Here is a 21,772-nt window from a genome sequence, read left to right on the forward strand (position 1 = left end):
ATTCTGGTTTCAAAAACTGAGTTTTGGGGTTGTTTTTTATGCAGCAGGTTATGGCACCAGGTTTTTGATATCACTCTTCTGGGATGAATTCACTGAATACAAAAAGAAACATTTTGATAAACTTATTTAGAGTTATGATATAATGTTAGAGGATATTAATGTTTTCTCACTTAAAGTCCAATGTATTTTCAACCATAGACAATAAGGTAGCTTTCCTCTATTACTGTCACCTTTTGTATCTATTCATAACCCTTTTGTGGTCCTGTGGAATTGTTAATCAGGCGTTAGAAATAAAAAAGAGGTTAGGAGTATTAAATTAATGCTACTTAAATTTTAGCTTTTCTCTGTATATTAATCCAGATTTCTATACTCAGCAAAATTCACTTTTTTTCCCTGCATGAATCCTTTCCACAAGGAACTTTCCTCTATTGAAATTAAAATAGTACTTTTAGAAAGTACTTTATGTTTAGCAGTTAGTCATATCCTTTTTTTAGATCATCTTCTAGATGTACCATTGGTAAATTTTGCTTCTCTTAGAAAGTACTTTGTGTATAGCAATTAGTCATGTCCTGTTTTAGATTATCTCTAGATGTATCACTGGTAAATTTTGCTTCTCTAACAATATGGTCAACATTTGAGGTCATCCTTTAATTTCTTTATGCCTTTCCACAACCTCTAGAATAAACCTAAACACAAAATAGGCATTTCATAAACAGAATGACCAGATTTGACCAGATACCACGATTTTCCTCGGACATTCTCATTTATGCCTTTTGTTCCAGGATACTATTAATATCCTTGTTAATTCTTAAAATGTCCCATCTTAGACAGTAAATTATTTTTTCAATCTATTAATAACTGTCAAATTACAAAAATAACCCTTAGAAAAAGTTACGCATACACTATCTACCATCCCAGCAGAATTAAATTTATAAACACAAACCAACAAGTGTTAATATAAATGTAAATGTATCTTCTTGTCATGAATTCTTATATTTAGCCTAATAACTAAAGAAAAGTGGTGACTAAACATCTATTTGCCTTCTGCCTTTTAAAGGACAGTGTCTGATCTGATATTCATGTCTGGTTTTTCTTATAATGTGATATGCTGATGTTCTAAATCTTTGTTTGTATAGCAGGGACTCACAGCATATTTCAAGCCTATTTATACTTTATTTATATTTCAAAGACATCAGCCTAAAGTAGAGTGAGTGCAGCACAGTATACAAAATAAAATGCTTGTGGTTAAGCATTTATCAATGCCTTTGGAGTCAAAGAAGTCAATGAAAAGTGCTGTAAGCAGAGATGTATTAAAACCTGAAGAAAAACATTATAATAAAAAGTAAATTTTTGTTATTCTTTTCCTACAGTTTATAGTACTTATATTTTTCATGGATTTAGGAGCATGAGATTTAAAGGACCATTGGGTATAATGAGCACAGCCTTTGGAATCACGAAGATGTGCATTTAAAACCATGTTAGCTATTTACTGACTAGGTAACCTTGAAAAGCTCTGGCAGTGTCAGCTGTTTTATTTGTATCATGGAGAAGGTTATGTCTACTTCATTAGACTACTGCAAATAGTTAATGAAAAAAACAGAAAACGCAGTGCTGGATACAAGTGATTGTTCAAAAATTAACATTTTTCTCAGTTACTAACCCTTATTCCTAACATCTAAGAATTACTGGAAGCCTGAAGGTTTATTTTAGGAGTTTCTCTGTTGCTGCTTTCACTCCAGATTTCGCATCTCCAAAGGGCTGTTGCTCTGCTGATGTTATAAGTCTGTTTTCTTTTCCCATCTATTTATATATTCATTGGGAAACAATTCACTAGCCTGAGCTCTTTAATAACTTAAGAAGTGTGTGTGGATAAATGGGAAGTGCAGTAAGGGTGGAACTGAAAGTCATGTGTTAAGGCTAGCTCCTGCCCAGAGGGCACATTATATCTTACTATTGTGTGCTGCTCTTCCTACTGCTTCTGGAGGGAAACTACAGATCAGGATAGTCTATGACAGACTGTATGAGGGAACTGAGTGCTGAGTTCATACTTCTATAACTTAATGCATTAAACAAAACCTGGAAAAATCACAGCAGGACAGCTGCATTCATGACACACACACACACACACACACACATGCTGTGCTGACTCTTTGACCAGGACCCAGGGCCACTTCAGTGTGTTTTGACAGATCAATCTGAGACCTTTTATAAACCAATTCTCCCCATCAAGCTAAAAGCAAATGACCAAGATCTTTAAGATTTTGAAGGAAGACAGGCATGCCTTCATTCATTATTTTTTAGTCCTATGGGGCATGTGATATATAAGCAATTGCTGTCATAATGTCATAAGCAGCAGTTTGTTCTTTCTGCAGTCTTTGAAGGACTTTTGTTTTACACCACTGGAGGAGTTTTTCCACATGCAATGAAAAACCAGTAAGAAATCTATGAATTATACCAGCCCACAGATAGATTTTTATCTTTGTAAAAATTATTTTATGTGAAATAACTGTAGCCTAAATATATCTAACCCAGGGTTTACAAAAACATCCAGCTAATTTAACATATAACTTAATCTTTCCCTAGCTTTGAGTTGCTTACTCCGGATTTGTAGCCATGGTGAATCTTGTGGAAATCCAAAATGAATTGGACTGTACTCAAAATGTGTGATTTTAAAAATCCAGCAATGTGCTAGAACTAGAAAATAAAGTGTTCCAAAAAAAGACATAGAAGATATCTTTCATCACAAAATATCTAATAGAAAAGGAAATAATTATTTTCAAACTTTAAATCCAATGTTCTTCCAGGTCAAATAAAATATGTGTTAGATACGTATTTTTAGACAAAGCTTAGGGTTATGAATAGATCTAAAATATTTTTTAAAAGTGCAGCTTAGTCTCATACAGTTACTGAATACTTAAAATTCTTCATAAATCTTAAGGACATCAGTTGTCAGGATGTCTGTACTCGTCTATGGGTTTTCAGTTTTTGTTCCCTTTAATAGCTTAGAAAGGAAGATACGAACTATGAGAATTGTTAAAGCAACAAAAAAGTCTCCCTGTGTTTTCTTTTGAGGGGAAAGGTAATTTGTTAAGAAACCTCCTTGACAGGATGATGGAACATACTTCTTTTGTTTTTTTCCCACTGTGTAGAGCCATGAGAATCAAATGAAAGCTAGGCTTACTGTAACACATTGACTGACAATTAGATTTTAAAACCCTAGGAAATAGGATCTCATAATGGTACCTAATGGGATTCTGAAATAAAGTCTGCTGCTCTCAGGTATCATCAGGTAGTGAAATTAAAAGAAAAGCACAGAAATTCAATTATTGCTAGAATCAGCTCGTTAAGTTGGTTGCTGTCACAACTAGAAGATTCTTTAACTCCATGGCAATACTGCATATTTTTGGTATCTTGTGTCATTAGAGGTTATTATGCCTCATAAAGTTAATAAATGTGAATCAAATTCTTTACACATGAAATCTTTTTGAGGCTTATTTTATATGTATCCTCACAAAGCATAGCAATTTTATTAACATACAAAGCTAACAGAATTTGATGCAGCAGTAAATATCTGGAATGTGATGACTTAATTATACCACTATTATTAAAATGTCATAATTTTAAGTATGGCAGTAATGCCCCATTTTTATAAATTTCATGTGAATTGCATCTCATGAGATAATACTCAGATATTGATAAAAGAGTACAGAAAGTAACCACTGAGTGTAACTTAGACATTCAATGATAACAATAATGTAAATGCAAATAATGAAAATCATGGCTTATTTTACTATTAAATCTAATGCTATGACAACAAAAAAAATTAACGTTTGACTTTTGTTGTTTGATTAAAATTTTTCCCTTAGTATACGTTTCTCAATTTTTCTATGGTCCATTATTAATGATGTTCCAAAACTAATTAGAGGAATAAAAAATGTATTATTTGGAATATGAATCCAGCCACTAGAGAGAAAAATGTTAGGAGCTCATTAATCTAAAGTCTTTTCAAATGCATTTTTAAGTGAAAGTGACTTTGTTAATCATAATATCCTAATAATCATTTTATACATATACATATATATACACACACACAGAGAAAGAGAGAGAGAGAGAGACAGAGAAAGACACAGAGAAAGAATTTTTCTTTTGAAGTAAAAACATAATGTCAAAAGAAAAGCTGATTCTTTCTACAAAGGAAAGAAGGCAAGACTGATTATTGATAAATATAAAAGGACATGTGCCTTGAGACCCCCTGCAGTAGAGTTTCATCGCTTACATCTGTCTGTGCTTGGTTTGTCCCTCAGTAGTAGCTGAATTTCCTTTAGTTGCAGAAAGAGGTACACTGGTCAAACTCCCTCAAAAGACGTCCTCATTCTTTTTCACAGAAGCAAGTGCATGCAAATAGAGAGGATAAGAAAAAACTCAGTGGATTTAGGAGAATCAAGTTACACCCATGACACATGCCCTAACTTTAAAATATAGATCATTTGAGCCTATTTAATTTCAAGTTATTATTAATTCTTTATTCAAGAGACCTAAACTTAATGAGCTTTCACTGAATTACGGGAAGCAGAGAATTCAAAAAGGTATGTTTTTCCAGACATGAGAATAGAAAATCAAAAGAATTAATTGAGACAATTTAGTTTTATTATTAAAAGTCAGGAATGCTAAGCACAGAAAAAGATTGACAAAAATAGCATAAAATTAGGAATATTAGAATGTATGTAAAGAAATACTAGGTGATATAACTACCTAGTATTTTCTCATTTTCAAAATACTAGGTGGTTAGAGAAAATAAAGTATAAAAAATTGGAAACATGTTAAATTTTTGAAACAGCCAAACTTTTTTTTTTTTCTAGCAGAAAAAAAGGCATAACAAAGCAAACAGCACAAAACAAACGGATTAGCAGGACAATTAAACTCTGGTGGTTGGATTCTACCATCATCACATTGATAATAAAAAGCAACAAATAACTATTTTATGAGTATTAATTCAAGAGAGGCTTGAGAGCAAGAGAAAGGGGAGAAATAAAGTTCATTAAAAAGCTGCAATCAGGTATCACAGCTTTTTATTTCAGGTTGGATGGTGAAGATACTAAAGGCAGGAGAGTGTGATGGTTATTCACAAGGACTTAGGAGTCAGACAGATCTGACTTTGAGCCGTGCCTTTGCTACCTATAGTCTAAGTGGTCACTGGAAATCTCATTTTCTTCATTTGTAAAATGAAGTTAATAACAATACTTGTTTCATACAGTTGTTCTGAGGATAAAATTACATAGTGTTTGGCACATAGCATACACTAAACAAATTGTAGCTATTGTTATTAATAAGTCACGCGGACACAGAAAGTGAAAACTACGTGGCTCCTGCTGGAGATTGTGTGGTTTCTATGATCTTCCCTATGATCCAGCTGAGAAACTGAGTAAGGCTGAAATCACCAAGATATGCTTATAGAGTTACCACACTCTGAGCCCTGGCTCAGTACTGTGTGCCTGCACAAAGGTGCCTTCAGGTCTTCAAATTGATAAGCTGCATATGCCTAGATAGGTAGAGTTCTAATTCACACAAAGGTTCCATATTGTCTCAGTCCGGATCACCAGCTGTCCTTCCCAACTGCAGTGTTGACTATAGCAATGTTTCTTAGTGTGGTAAACAGCTCTGCATCTCAAGTCAAAGAAGTGACCCATTTCTGATTTACAAATTACCATGGGTTTCTATGTAGCGTTTTTTATTTACTAGCACACAGCTGAGACTTTAGTTGTCTCTTAAATCATTTAGTTTTGTAGTTTTCAATCCAACAATTACCTGATCACCTACTCTTTTATAGCAGCAACTGACTGCAGTCAGTTTTTATATCTCACTTTTTGTGAATGAAATCAATCTGGGTTAATCACAGAGCAGGAATGGATTGATAAGAAGGTAATGAGGTGGTTTAGGAAGTTTGGAACTTTTGTTACAAGAAATCATTTTATTTCATAGCCAATGGTGGTCTATTATTTGTGTCAAGAATGGCAAAAGGTCTCAGATTTTAACCCAACTTGAATGTTACAAAGCTGACCTGCCATAGTTTCATGGATACTGGTCAAAGAAACAAGATTCCTAGGTCAGAGGTAAAACACACAATTTATTACCTCAATAGCAGTAAGAAGGATAACAGCATTTTTGTGTTGGTTTCCTGAGCCCCATTTCTCATAGGGAGGTGTAAAGATGGACAGATGTTTACCTGCACATACAGTAAATCTTATTACAGGAGAAGAATACTAAGCATAGGGAACCCAGATCTTTTATAATGAGCAGTAAGAATGCCAAACCTCCTTTTGCTTCATAGAAAGAAAGTGTCTCTGTCATCTAAGGCTTTACTTTATACAAACATCCTTGAAATTATAGTTCAGAACAAAAGACAGTAAGTGCCTCTACTCGAAAGATACGCAGAAACAGGAGATATTCATGGAGAGTTACCTCTCAATGACACAGAAGACTGTGGAAGACTTCCCCAAAGGAAATATCACTATTATTCATTAGCTATTGAGCTTATTTATATAAACCTGAGGTGTTAAAATGTGATTTTAATAATGAATTGACAATCTTTCTAAAAATAAGTTCAGAGTATTTATATATCCTTTAAGAGAAAAGAAACATTAAATATAATTGTTCTAAAAATGAGAAGTAAATAGCCTAAAATTGTAAGCAAGCCCAACTCTGTGCATCCCCTTTTTAGCCTCTTATTCTTTACATAGATAAAAATTACATAAACATTTTGCAGGTAACTTTCGGCACAGATATTGTGGGCTGATTTCCTTTTGGTTTTTCTTTTTTAAAATAATCACTTTTAAAACAATTTCCATATAGCTAGAGATACTGCCTATAAAACCAATAGTAAAAAGACTATATTTTAAAATAGAGAAAAACAAAACCAATAATTTTTTACTTAATCTCCATGGTTAAAACATATCCAAAACTCAATAAGATAAATAAGACAAAGTTATAGAAGTTAATTAAAATTGAATTATTTTCACAAATATACAGAATGAAAAAGCAAAGAGAAAATAAATTTTGTAATAGTAAATTGAGAAATAAGATTAATGATGTTGTAACACACTTGAGATATTGATCCTTTCCTTTTATCAGACTTCAACAGAAAAAAAATGGAGAAAAGAAATGTAAACAATTAAGAGGTAATAAAGAATGCAAAAAGAATGCCCCTGCCCTTTTCCTTGCTGGGCAGGTATGAGAAATGTTGAAAATCATTTATAAATGAGCAGACTTACTGTACTTGAATCCATGAACACTGAGGAATGTTGAGCACTGTTAATGAACTACGCTCTTTTATATAATCATAAAGAAGATAATAGGCATCAATGATTAGGAGAGATAAGTAATATGCAATAGACGACCTTTAAAAGAGAGATGAATATTTGACAGGTTCAGTAGATCTTTTCTCTGGTGTGTAACTGACCGAAAGGAAAGAACTGTTTGATGACAAATAAATGACCTGGAGAAAGTGAGCACTCAGAGTATGAAATAAGACAAAATTAACAATAAATTGTGTAAATATAACTAATACTGAAATAGGTAGAATGTACTTTAAATTGTAGGTACATAGATATTAAAGGCAAGGGCACCATAACAAAAGACAAATTTTTTAAATGACACAAAATTGTAACAATAGTATGAAGAAAGTTAAGCCTACCAGGAAAAGAAAGTTTTTGACATAGAAAGAAAGCAAGCAAAACAATCTTCATTTAGCTCAACAAACTTGACAGAACATCAAAGGTGACTGAGTGGACCTCTGGAGCTGGCTTGCACTGTCTGGAAGGGCCAATTGTTAAACATCAGATAATTTGCAAGATGGATGTTAAAATGTTTGGGGTTTCATATTTGCCATAGTGAGAGCATTTACAACATGAAAATCAGCAAATGATAAAGTCAGGATCATTTTTTTTTTTCTTTATTAAGTCACCATTGCAGCTGCTGCAAGAGAGGACTTATCTTGGACAGATTTTGAAGGATTAACCAATAACAAAGTCAAGGCTGAACTTACTACATCCGTTGGTGTCTTGTCTATTTAAAAACAAGTCTTAAAATCAGAAGGCATTAATCATATTTTGGTAAATAGAGAATTATAGTCTAAGTTAATAAAACTTGATCTAACAGAAATTTTTAAATATGGGTTTTTTCTTGATTATATAAGCAATGCATTCTCAGTGTAGTGAATACAAAACATTAAAAAGTTAAAAATTTAAGAACATCTAATTCTATAACAGAGATACACTGTTAATATTTTAATGTATTATACTTGTCTTGAAAAATTAGTGTGTGTATACACACACACACATGCATATATATGTGTGTGTATATATATATATATTCTGTTTTGCAACTTGCTTTTTATAATATTATACCTTAGCTGCATAGAATTGTATTGAGATTTTAACCATTCCTTTATCGTAGGTTATTTATAATATTTTATGTATTTAGGTATAATTATAAATAAAACTCCAATAAGCATCTTCAAACATTTATCACCTCATTCCTGCTTATTGCCACAAAACAGCTTTCCAGAAGAGGAATTACTGCAACTAAGGGAATGAACATTATTGTTAAGTCTCTTCCACATAGTAAACCACTGCTTTGCAGAAAGCTGGTTTGAACGTTTACTTCCTTCATCAGTGTGCATGAATGCTCATCTCCCGACAGCTGCCTAGCATGGATTATTATCATTTTTAGGAAATGGGATCAAGGAGTCAGCATCTATAAAGGTTTTCTGAGACTAAGGCTAGGAAAACTCTACCAATAAAAGCTGTCCGTCCCTGAGAGTAATACATCACCTAGCCAGGTCTCAAACTGTCTGAAGTCCATTAGAAAACAATAAGTTGAAAATTTCCCTCAGATGCTCCAGATGAGCCAGAGATCTCTTCTCTTCAACGGCATTTATATTTTTAGTCCAATTTGTCTCTAGCTGAGGCAGGTTGTCTAAACTCAGCACTGCAGCTAATCTCAAACTCAGCATGAACTTAACAAATGTTTGGTAGTAGGTATAGTGGTGTTGTTATCTATCTTTTATAGGTAATTAAAGGGGTCATGTTTACTGATCAGCCCAGGCGGTTCCTGTTTCTTTTCTTTATATTTTCATCTGCATGTTGAGATTTGACCAGATTCCAGTACTTGCTGCTCTCTCACAGCTGGAAAAATTGGTATTGTTTTAATTTGCACTTACTATTATTAAAAGTAAGATTCAACATAATGACTAAGTTTAATTAATAGCTATGTGTGTTTACTCTTCTTGGAGTTGCCTATTAACAACTTTTTCCTATTTTTCTTCCTGGTGAAAGGGGAAAATTAAGTGTATCTCTCACCTGATACACAATGAGTCAAATCTTACAGATTTTGCTTTTCCATTACTCTCAGATTTGTCTGCACTTCTCCTTATCCAATGTTACTTGCTCCATCATCTCTCTTAGACTGCAGACTGGTTTCACTGCTTGTAAGCCTGTTGCCCATTGCTCCAAGAGTCATTGTTCTAAAATACTTCAAAAAAAGAAAACACGAATCAAAATCATTCTGATCGGGTTTTTATTTTCCCCTAGACCCATCCATGCATTTTATGCTACAGAATTTTTCAACTCTGTCCAGTTCTTCACTTAAGTGTCCCAGAGTTTTCTTCTACTCTGCACCTCTGTTTCTTTTCTTTTTTTTTTTTTTTTGAGTCGGAGTTTCACTCCTGTTACCCAGGCTGGAGTGCAATGGCACGATCTCAGCTCACCGCAACCTCCACCTCCTGGGTTCAGGCAATTCTCCTGCCTCAACCTCCCAAGTAGCTGGGATTACAGGCATGCGCCACCACGCCCAGCTAATTTTTTGAATTTTTAGTAGAGACAGGGTTTCACCATGTTGACCGGGATGGTCTCGATCTTTTGACCTCGTGATCCACCCGCCTCGGCCTCCCAAAGTGCTGGGATTACAGGCTTGAGCCACCGCGCCCGGCCCTTCTTTCTTTTTTAAAGTACACAGAACCAAAAAGGATACTACAGTGAATACTGGAAAAAGACAAAATGAAATATTTACCTACTTCCCATTTCTATTGGATTATTGATTCCTACTGATTTGAACTGATTTATATTGACCTTTTAATAAATGAAACCCTTAAATACTTTTACAGAAGTTACTGTGATTTTTTTTTAATTCTTTATTTGTATGATTGGCTTTAGGGTCCATTTGCAAAGTCTTTGATTCACTCCTGTTAAATTTTACCTTAAGAAACACAGATTGAAAAAAGCAAAAAGGACTTGGTACTATATAAAGTAATCAAGAACTAATAGCCAACTAAGACCAATAGGTTGCCATATTACCATAAAAAATATAGATAGAAATACTGTCTCCTAAAACAATGTTGGTCCATGAACCATGTGTAATTGACCACAATACGATAAGTAAAGACATTGAGAGCAAGCATTTAGAATCTTTTGTGATAATTTGGCATTTATATGACATCTAATGCAATATATAATTTTGTGCTACTTAAACCTAACAATAAAAAGTTGGGATTTGTAAAAACTATATATGCATCCTCTGTGATTTGTTTTTGGATCCTGGATGTGGTATCACTTTGTGTGGTAAGGAGGCCTTCTAAATACTCACCAACTTCATTAATGAACAAAGAGAGGGAGAGGACCAAGATATCTGACTTGAAGCAGCCAGTGTGTGCCACTGTCATAGAGAGGAGAATGAGTGGTGAGTAAACATCAGCTCTTCAACTCGATCTTCCAACCAGACATGGTGGGATTCATCAAGGTAGCAACATGACTCATGAAAAACAGAGTAGAAGGAGACAAGATGAACACCCATCCAGGACTGGTGTGGGTCAGGAGTCTTCCTACTGCAGGGAAATGAGTGAGAGGCTCCAGGAACCCATACTCTGGCACTCTGCCAAAAACCTTTGCCACACTGGCCTCAGGAGATTGATTCCCTGTAGCACTCTCGTTGCTTCTAGACCGATGAAGACAGCCACAAAAAGTCTGGGCAGAGCTACCCTCAGGCACACATTGAGTCTGAGGGTCCTTGGACTTCTGGGCATCCTGGTGCCAATGGCTGCAACTCCAGCAATAGATGAGGCCAGTCTCTTTTAGGGACCCCAAGGATAGTGGCTGAATCCACGGGGCTGAGGAGCAGATGGACTACAGGCCTCGTCTATACTGCATGCCACCAGACAAGGCCCACTGGCCTGGGACCCTAGCCTGACCATCCCATGCCCTCCTAAGCTCTCCACTGGTAGCAGCCCTGCACTTCCTGAGGATGGAGCAGCAAAAGGAAGGAGACAGGCCTGCCAGTTTTGCTGCTTTGCAGCTCCCGCCCCTACTGCTCTCAGGCTCAGGAGTGAGCAAAATGATTAATGACTAACATGGGTCCCCACACAGTGCAGCTGCCTTACGAGAAAGCAGCCAGACTGTTTTCCACACAGGTCGCACTTCTCAGTGGACAGGGCCTCCTGACCTGGGACCCCAGCCACCCCACTGCTACCTGGGCTATCCGGCGGGCAGCAGCTTTGTGCTTCCCTGGGACCAAGCTCCCAGTGGTGGCAGGCAGGCCCATCATTTTTGCTACTCTGCAGCTTCAGCCCCTACTGCCCTGAGTCTCAGGAGGGAGAAAAGTGATTAAGAGCTAAAGTGGGCCCCTAGCAAGCATAGCTGCCTTACAGAAAAGTACCCAGATAGTATTCCATGTGGATTCCTGCCCCTTTTACTCCATTGGGCGGGGTCTCTTGACCTGGAACCCCAACACAATCATCCTGCTGCTACTTAAAGGCTCCACTTGGTAGAGGTTCTGCATTTCTCAACAAAGGAAATGGCCAGAGAAAACCTACCACCACTCTCCCATTGTAGCTGGAATGGAAGCACCCTTACTACCCATGGGCTGGGAAAGGAACAGAGGGCCTGGCTATGTCACTGGCACCTCCAACACACCACAGCAACAATACAGAGAGGAGGCCAGTCTCTCTTCCCTGTGAGTCTCCATCCCCTATTCTTCACCAGGTAGGGCTCCTGGCTCAGGACCACAGAGCAGCTGCCCCACCCCCATCTGAGCATTCCCACTGGTAGTGGCTTTGTGCATCCCTGGTGAGCTCCCAGAGGGAACCAACAAACCCTCTACCCTGCCACTTCAGCAGTTCTCCCCTTGTTGTCTTTGAACTGGGGTAGGAAAAAGAGCCTGAGGGTTCTACTCATGCCTCCAGCACACTGCAGTTGCCATATGGAAATGAGCCCAGTCTCTCCTCCCTGTGAGCCTCTGACTCCCTGCTCTTCACCAAGCAGGGCCCCTGACTCAGGTCTGCAAAGCAACCACCACACTCCCTGGTGGAACATTCCCCTGGTAGCAGCTCTGTATTTCTCTGGGGTAGAGCTCCTAGAGGCAACTGAAAGCCCCTTTGCCACTGCCACTGCACTGGTACTGCCCTTGCTGCCCTCAGACTGGGGAAGGAACAAAGACCCTGAGTGCTTTACTGAGACCACCACCAGACTGAAGTCACCCTAAATAGAAGAGGCCAGCCTATCTTCCCTGTGAGCCCCCCACTCCCCTGCTCATCACCAAGCAGGGGATCCCAGCTTGAGCCCACAATGCAGTCACCCCAGCCCAGACTGATCATTCTGATTGGTAGTGGCTCTGTGTTTCTATGGGGTGGCACCCCAATAAACAAGTGAAAGGTCCTCTGCCATTGCCACTGCCAAAGTCATGGTCCCTGCCACCCCCAAACTGGGGAGGAAGCCTGAGTTCACCCCAGCGGTGTTGTGTGTAGGCCAGGTGTGCCAAACTGAGATTGCAGTAAGAACTCCAACGGGAGAGGAATCCACACCATCAGACAACTAAAAGGAAGCATGACCACAACTGTGAGGAAATACAGAAGAACAATATGACTGAATAAGAGTATACCTACTGGCCATTACACCTCAGAACCATCTACTGAATCACAGCCCAAACATCAACACCAAAAATACTTTGCTAATGTACCCCCTCAGTGAAACCAAGGGTAATAATTCAGCTTCAAATAAAGACCCTGCACGAAGCTTCAGCCCTCTGAAAACATCCAGAAATGAAGACAACTGACTATACTCAAATCACACCACAGTTAAAGGAACATCAGCCCATATAGATGAGAATGAATCAGCAAAGTCTCCAGCAACTCAGAAAATCAGAATGTCTTCTTTTTTCCAAAAAACTGTACTAGTTCCCCAACAATGGTTCTTAACCAGGCTGAAATGGCTGGAATAACAATCAAAGAATTCAAAATACGGAAAAGAATGAAGATCATTGAGATTCAGAAGAAAGTTGAAACCCAATTCAAGGAATCTAAGGACTACAATAAAATGATATAGGAACTGAAAGATGAAGTAGCCACTTTAAGAAAAATACGAGCTCATCTGATACAGTTGAAAAACTCAGTGTAAGGATTACATAATGCAATCACAAGTATTAACAACAAAATAGACCAAGCTGAGGAAAGAATGTCAGAGCTTAAAACTGGTTTGCCAAACTAATCAATCAATCAACCAACCAATCAATCAATTCAGTCAATCAACCAAACTGAAATGTGGGATTATGTAAAGTGGCCAAATCTAAGACTCATTGGTATCCTTGGAAGACAAGGCGAGAAATAAGCAACTTGGAAAACATATTTGAGGATATCATTTATAAAAATTTCTCCAACCTTTTTCCAGAGGTCAACATTCAAACCCAGAAAATGAAGAGAACCCCTGCAAGATACTATACAAGATGACCATCCCCAAGACACATAGTTATTAGATTCTCCAAGGTTAACAAGAAAGAATAAATGCTAAAGACAGCTAGAGAGAAAGGGCAGGTCAACTACAACAGAAGAGGCAACTACAAACCCCACCAGGCAACAGCAGACATTTCAGCAGGAACCACACAAACAAGAAGAGTATGAGGGCCTATATTCAGTATTCCTAAATAAAATTCCAACAAGGCATTTTACATACACCCAAACTAAGCTTTATAAATGAAGGAGAAATAAGAACCTTGGTCTGGGCGTGGTGGTTCACACCTGTAATCCCAGCATTTTGGGAGGCCGAAGCAGGTGGATCACAAGGTCAAGAGATCGAGACCATCCTGGTCAACATGGTGAAACCCCGTCTCTACTAAAAATACAAAAAACTTAGCTGGCCACAGTGGCGCGTGCCTGTAATCCCAGCTACTCAGGAGGCTGAGGCAGGAGAATTGCCTGAACCCAGGAGGCGGAGGTTATGGTGAGCCGAGATTGCATCATTGCACTCCAGCCTGGGTAACAAGAGCAAAGCTCCGTCTCAAGAAAAAAAAAAAAAAAGAAAGAAAGAAGAACCTTTTCAGAATAAAGAAGTGCCAAAGAAATTCATTACCACCTTTCACTTTACAAGAAGTTCTTAATGGAGTGTGGAATATGGAAATGAAAGATTGTTACTGGCCATCACGCATACAAACAAATAATTAGGTACATAAACTATTGACACTATCAAGTAACTATACAATCAAATCTGCATAATAACCAGTTAACAACACAATGACAGGATTAATATTAACTGTGAATGTAAACAGGCTAAATGCCCCAATTAAAAGGCAAAAAGTGGAAAAGTCTGTTCAAGAAATAAGATCCAAATCTGTGCTGTCTTTAAAAGGCCTATCTCACATGCAATGACACCCATAGGCTTAAAATAAAGAAATATAGAAAACTCTACCAGGCAGACAGAAAAGCAGGAGTTACTATTCTAATTTTAGATAAAACAGACGTTAAACCAGCAATGATTTAAAAAGACAAAGAAAGGCATTACATAATGGTAAAGGGTTCAATTCAACAAGATTTAACTATTCTAAATATATGTGGACCTAGGAGAAGAGGAGCACACAGATACATTTTTTTAAAAAAAGGTTTTTAGAGCCCAACAAAGGAAGGTTTCCTTTGTTGGGCTCTAAAAAACTTCCACTATAATACAATGATAGAGGAAGAATTCAACACCCCAGTGACAGTATTAGAAAAATGATCAAAGCCAAAAGCTAACAAAGATATTCAGGACCTGAACTCAATATTTGACCAAATGGACCTAACAAATATCTACAGAACTCTATGCCCCCAAAAAGGAGAATACACATTATTCTCATCGCTACATGACACATACTCTAAAATTGCACACATAATCACTCATAAAACAATTCTAATATAATTCAAAAAATCAAAATTATACCAACCATGCTCCCTCCTGGATCACAGCACAATACAAATAGAAAGCAGTATCAAGATCATTTATAACCATACAACTACATGGAATTAAACAGCCTACTCCCAAATGACTTTGGAGTAAACAATGAAATTGAGGCAGTAATCAAGAAATTCACTGAAACTAATAAAAACAAAGATACAACATACGAGAATCTCTGAGACACAGCAGAGGCAGTGTTAAGGTAAAAGTTTATAGTGCTAAGTGCCCACATCAAAAAGTGAGAAAAATCTCAAAACAACAATCTAACATCACGGGTAGGGGAACTAGAAAAACAAGAGCAAACTAACCTCAAAGCTAGTAAAAGACAAGATATAACCAAAATCAGACCTGAATTTAAAGAAATTGAGACCAGAAAAAAAACAAAGAAAAGATCAATGAAACCAGAAGTTGGTTAGTTGAAAAAATAAGATACAGAGACTACTAGCTAGACTAACAAAAGAAAACAGAAGATCCAAACACAATCATAAATGACAAAGGAGACATTACCACTGACCTCACAGAAATGCGCACACACACACACACACACACACACATCGAGACTATTAGAACACCTCTATGCATACATATTAGAAAACCTAGAAGAAATGGAGACATTTCTGGAAAAATACACCTCAAAATTGAACTAGGAAGAAAATCAAACTCTTAGCAGACTGATAACAAGATCTGAATTGTCATTAGCAATAAAAAGCCTACCAACGAGAAAAACACCAAGTCCAGAGGGATTAACAGATAAATTCTACTAGACACATAAAGAAGAACTGGTACCATTTCTACTAAAAGTATTTTAAAAAATCGAAGAGGATGGACTCCTCTTGAACTCAGTTTATAAGGGCAGCATCATCCTGATACCAAAACCTGTAAAAGACACAACAACAACAAAAACTTTAGGCAAATATTGTTGATGAACATAGATGCAAAACCCTTCACAATATACTAGTCAACAAAATCGCTAATCAACCACAATCAAGTAGGCATTACCTCTGGGATCCAAGGTTGGTTTAACATACGCAAATCAATAAATGTGATTAATCTCATAAGCAAAACCACATTATTATATCAATAGATACATAAAAGGCTTTGATAAAATTCAGTATCACCTCATATTAAAAACCCTCAACATCGCTTCTTGGCCTTTTGGCTAAGATCAAGTGTAAAAACTCTTAACAAACTAAGCATTGAAGAAACATATCTCAAAATAATAAAAGCCATCTAGGACAAAGCCACAGCCAACATCAAACTGAGTGGGTAAAACCTAGAAGCATTCCCCCTTGAGAACCAGAACAAGACAAAGAAGCCCACTCTCACCACTCCTATTCAACATAGTACTGGAAGTCTTAGCCACAAGAGTCAGTCAAGAGAAATAGATAAAAGTCATTCAAATAGGAAGAGAGGATGTCAAACTGCCTCCATTTGCAGACAATATAATTTTTTACCTAGAAAACCCTACAGTATCTGCCTCAAAACTCCTTGATCTGATAAACAACTTCAGCAAATTTTGTGCTACAAAATCAATGTACACAAATCAGCAGCATTTCTATACACCAATAATGCCCAAGCTACAGGTCAAATTTAGAATGAAATCTCATTCACAATTGCCATAGAAAAAGATAAAATGAGGTGGCTGGCAAGATGGCCAAATAGAAACAGCTCCAGTCTTAGCTCCCAGTGAGGTCAATGCAGAAGGTAGGTGATTTCTGCAGTTCCAACTGAGGCACCTAGTTCATCTCACTGGAACTGGTTAGACAGGGGCTGTAGCTCATGGAGGACAAGCTGAAGCAGGGTGGAACATTACCTCACATGGGAAGCATAAGGGGTCAGCAAACTTCCCCCCTTAGCCAATGGAAGCTGTGCGGGACTGTGCCATGAGGAAGAGTGCATTCCAGCCCAGATCCTACACTTCCCCCACAGTCTTTGCAACCCACAGACCAGGGGATTTCCTCAGGTGCTTACAACACCAGGTCCCTGGGTTTCAAGCACAAAACTGGGCAGCCATTTGGGCAAACACAGGTCTATCTGCAGGAGTTTTTTTTCCACACCCCAGTGGTGCCTGGACCACCAGAGAGACAAAACTATTTACTTCCCTAGAAAGGGGGCTGAAGCCAGGGAGCCAAGTAGTCTAGCTCAGTGGACCCCACCCCCATGGCACCCAGCAAGCTAAGATCCACCAGCTAGAAATTCTAATTGCCAGCATAGTAGTCTGAAGTTGACCTTGGATGCTTGAGCTTGGTGGGGGGAGGGGTGTCTGCCATTACTGAAGCTGAGTAGTTGATTTTCCCCTTACAGTGTAAACAAAGCTGCTGAAAAATTTTAACTGGGTGAAGCCTACCACAACTCAACAAAGCCAGTGTAGCCAGACTGCCTCTCTAGATAACTCCACTCTTGGCAGGGCATCTCTGAAAAAAAGGCAGCAGCCTCAGTCAGTGAGGAGCTTAGAGATAAAACTCCCATCTCCCTGGCACAGAGCACCTGTGGGAAGGGGTAGCTGTGGCTGCAGCTTCAGCAGATTTAAATATTACTGCATGCCAGCTCTGAAGAGAGCAGTGGACCTCCCAGCACAGGGCTTTGAGCTCTGCTAAGGGATAGACTGCCTCCTCAAGTAGGTCCCTGACCCCTAGGCCTTCTAACTGAGAGACACCTTCCAGCAGAGGTCGACAGAAACCTCATTCAGGAGGGCTCTGGCTGGCATCTGGCGGGTACCTCTCTGGAATAAACTTCCAGAGGAAGGAACAGGCAGCTATCTTTGCTGTTCTGCAATCTCCACTACTGATACCCAGGCAAACAGGGTTGGAGCAGAACTTCAGCAAACTCCAGCAGACCAGCAGGAGAGGGGCCTGACTGTTAGAAGGAAAACTAACAAATAAAAAGGAATTGCATCGACATCAACAAAAAGGACATCCACAAAAATCACAGCTGGAGGTCACCAACAACAAAGACCAAAGGTAGATAAATTCATGACGATGAGGAAAAACCAGTGCAAAATGGCTGAAAATTCCAAACACCAGAATGCCTCTTCTCCTTCAAAGGATCAGAACTCCTCGCCAGCAAGGGAACAAAACTGGATGGAAAATGAGTTTGACAAATTGACAGAAGTAGGTTTCAGAAGGTGGGTAATAATAAACTCCACCAAGCTAAAGAAGCATGTTCTAGCCCAATGCAAGGAAGCTAAGAACCTTGAAAAAAGGTTAGAGGAGTTGCTAACTAGAATAACCAGTTTATAGAAGAACATAAATAACTGGATGGAGCTGAAAAACACAGCACGAGAACTTCGTGGAGCATACACAAATATCAGTAGCCAAACTGATCAAGCAGAAGAAAGGATATCAGAGATTGAAGATCAACTTAATGAAATAAAGCATGAAGACAATATTAGACAAAAAAGTAAAAAGGAATGAACAAAGCCTCCATGAAATATGGGACTATGGGAAAAGACCAAACTGCATTTCACTGGTATACCTGAAAGTGATGGAGAGAATGGAACCAAGTTGGAAAACACTCTTTAGGATATTATCCAGGAGAATTCTCCCAACCTAGCAAGAGAGGCCAACAATTAAATTCAGGAAATACAGAGAACACCATGAAGATATTCATCAAGAAGAGCAACCCCAAGACACATAATTGTCAGATTCACCACCAAGGTTGAAATTGAAGAAAAAAATGTTAAGGACAGAGAGAAAGGTTGGGTCACCCACAAAAGGAAGCCGATCAGACAGATAGCAGATCTCTCTGCAGAAACCCTACAAGTCAGAAGAGAGTGGATATTCAACATTCTTAAAGAATTTTCAACATTCTTAAAGAATTTTCAAACTAGAATTTCATATCCAGCCAAACCAAGCTTCATAAGCAAAAAAGAAATAAAATCCTTTACAGACAAGCAAATGCTGAGTGATTTTCCCACCAACAGGCCTGCCTTACAAGAGCCCCTGAAGGAAGCACTAAAGAAGGAAAGGAAAAACCAGTACCAGCCACTGCAAAAATATACCAAACTGTAAAGACCATTGACAGTGTGAAGAAACTGCATCAACTAATGGATAAAATAACCAGCTAGCATCATAATGACAGGATCAAATTCACACATAAAAATACTAACCTTAAATGTAAATGGGCTAAATGCCCCAATCAAAAGACACAGACTGGCAAATTGGATAAAGAGTTAGGACCCATTGGTGTGCTGTATTCAGGAGACCCATCTTACGTGCAAAGATACATGTGGGCTCAAAATAAAGGGTTGGAAGAAGATTTACCAAGCAAAGGGAAAGCAAAAAAAAAAAAAAAAAGGCAGGGTTTGCAATCCTAGTCGCTGATAAAACAGAGTTTAAACTAACAAAGATCAAAAAAGACAAAGAAGGGCATTACATAATGGTAAAGGGAACAATGCAACAAAAGAATAGCTAACTATCCTAAATATATATCCACCCAATACAGTAGTACCCAGATTCATAAATCAAGTTCTTAGAGACCTACAGAGACTCAGACTCCCACACAATGATAGTGGGAGACTTTTACACTCCACTGTCAATATTAGACTGAACAATGAGACAGAAAATTAACAAGGATATTCAGGACTTAAATTCAGCTCTGGACCAAGTAAACTTAATATACATCTACAGCACTGTTTACCCCAAATCAACAGAATATACATTCTTCTCAGCACCAGATCACACTTATTTTAAAATTGACCTCATAATTCAAAGTAAAACACATCTCAACAAATGCAAAAAAAAAAAAAAAAACAGAAATCATAACAAACAGTCTCTCAGACCACAGTGCAATCAAATTAGAACTCAGGATTAAGAAAGCCACTCAAAACCGCACAACTACATGGAAACTGAGCAACGTGCTCATGAATGACTACTGAGTAATAACAAAATTAAGGCAGAAATAAAAAAGTTCTTTGAAACCAATGAAAACAAAGACACAATGTACCAGAATATCTGGGACTCAGCAAATGCAGTGCTTAGAAAGAAACTTATACCACTAAATGCCCACAGGAGAAAGCAGGAAAGATCTAAAATCAACACCCTAACATCACAGTTAAAAGAACTAGAGAAGAAAGAGCAAACAAATTCCAAAGCTAGTAGAAGACAAGAAATAACTAAGAGCAGAGCTGAAGGAAATAGAGGCACAAAAAAAAAAAAACCTTCAAAAAAAATCGATGAATCCAGGACTGTTTTTTTTTTTTGAAAAGATTAACAAAATAGATAGACCACTAGTCAGATTAACAAATAAGAAAAGAGAGAAGAACCAAATAGACACAATAAAAAATGATAAGGGGATATCACCAATGATGCCACAGAAATACAAACTACCATCAGAGTATAAACACCTTTATGCAAATAAACTAGAAAATCTAGATGAAATGGATAAATTCCTGGACACTTATACCCTCCCAAGACTAAACCAGGAAGAAATCAAATCCCTGAATAGACGATAACAAGTTCTGAAATTCAGGTAGTAATTAATAGCCTACCAACCAAATAAAGTCTTGGACCAGACGGATTCACAGATGAATTCTACCAGAGGTACAAAGAGGAGCTGGTAGCATTCCTTCTGAAACTATTCCAAACAACAGAAAAAGAGGGATTCCTCCCTAACTCATTTTATGAGGCCAGCATCATCCTGATACCACAACCTGGCAGATACACATCAAAAAAGAAAATTTCAGGCCAATATGCCTGATGAACATCAATGCAATAATCCTCAATAAAATACTGGCAAACTGAATCCAGCAGCACATCAAAAAGCTTATCTGCCACAATCTAGTCAGCTTTATCCTTGGGATACAAGGCTGGTTTAACATATGCAAATGAAAAAACATAATCCATCACATAAACAGAACCAATGACAAAAAACACAGGATTACCACAATAGATGCAGAAAAGGCCTTCATTAAATTAAATGACCCCTCATGCTAAAAACTCTCAATAAACTAGGTATTGATGAAAAGTATCTCAAAATAATAAGAGCTATTTAGGATAAACTCACAGCCAATATCATACTAAATGGGCAAAAGCCAGAAGCATTCCCTTTGAAAACTGGCACAAGACAAGGATGTTCTCTCTCACCACTCCTATTCAACATAGGAATGGAAGTTCTGGCCAGGGCAACCAGGCAAGAGAAAGAAATAAAGTGTCTTCACATAGGAAGAGAGGAAGTCAAATTGTCTCTGGTTACAAATGACATGATTACGTATTTCGAAAATCCCATCACTTCAGCCCCAAATCTCCTTAACCTAATAAGCAACTTCAATGAAGTCTCAGGATACAAAATCAATGTGCAAAATCACAAGCATTCCTACACACCAATAATAGACAAGCAGAGAGTGAAATCATGAGTGAATTCCCATTCAGAATTGCTACAAAGAGAATAAAATACCTAGGAATACAACTTACAAGGGATGTAAAGGATCTCTTCAAGAACTACAAACCATTGCTCAAGGAAATGAGAGAGGAGAAACAAATGGAAAAACTCATGGATAGGAAATGCTCATGGATAGGAAAACACAGTATCAT

General features: G+C 37.8%; 1 long non-coding RNA gene across 1 annotated transcript in view; it reads right to left on the reverse strand.

Annotated features, from left to right (window-relative positions):
- Positions 1 to 4,115: 4,115 nt before the first annotated feature.
- LOC118143001 (uncharacterized) overlaps positions 4,116 to 21,772 on the reverse strand; it is a 47,620-nt gene continuing 29,963 nt past the window's right edge. The window contains exons 2-3 of the long non-coding RNA XR_004727010.2: positions 9,357 to 9,528; positions 4,116 to 4,374 (exon numbers count right to left, since the gene is read on the reverse strand). This is a non-coding gene — a long non-coding RNA (uncharacterized LOC118143001). The remainder of the gene's footprint in view (positions 4,375 to 9,356; positions 9,529 to 21,772) is intronic.

This window comes from Callithrix jacchus, chromosome 7 (assembly GCF_049354715.1).
Source record: "Callithrix jacchus isolate 240 chromosome 7, calJac240_pri, whole genome shotgun sequence".
NCBI classification, from domain to species: Eukaryota; Metazoa; Chordata; class Mammalia; order Primates; family Cebidae; genus Callithrix; species Callithrix jacchus.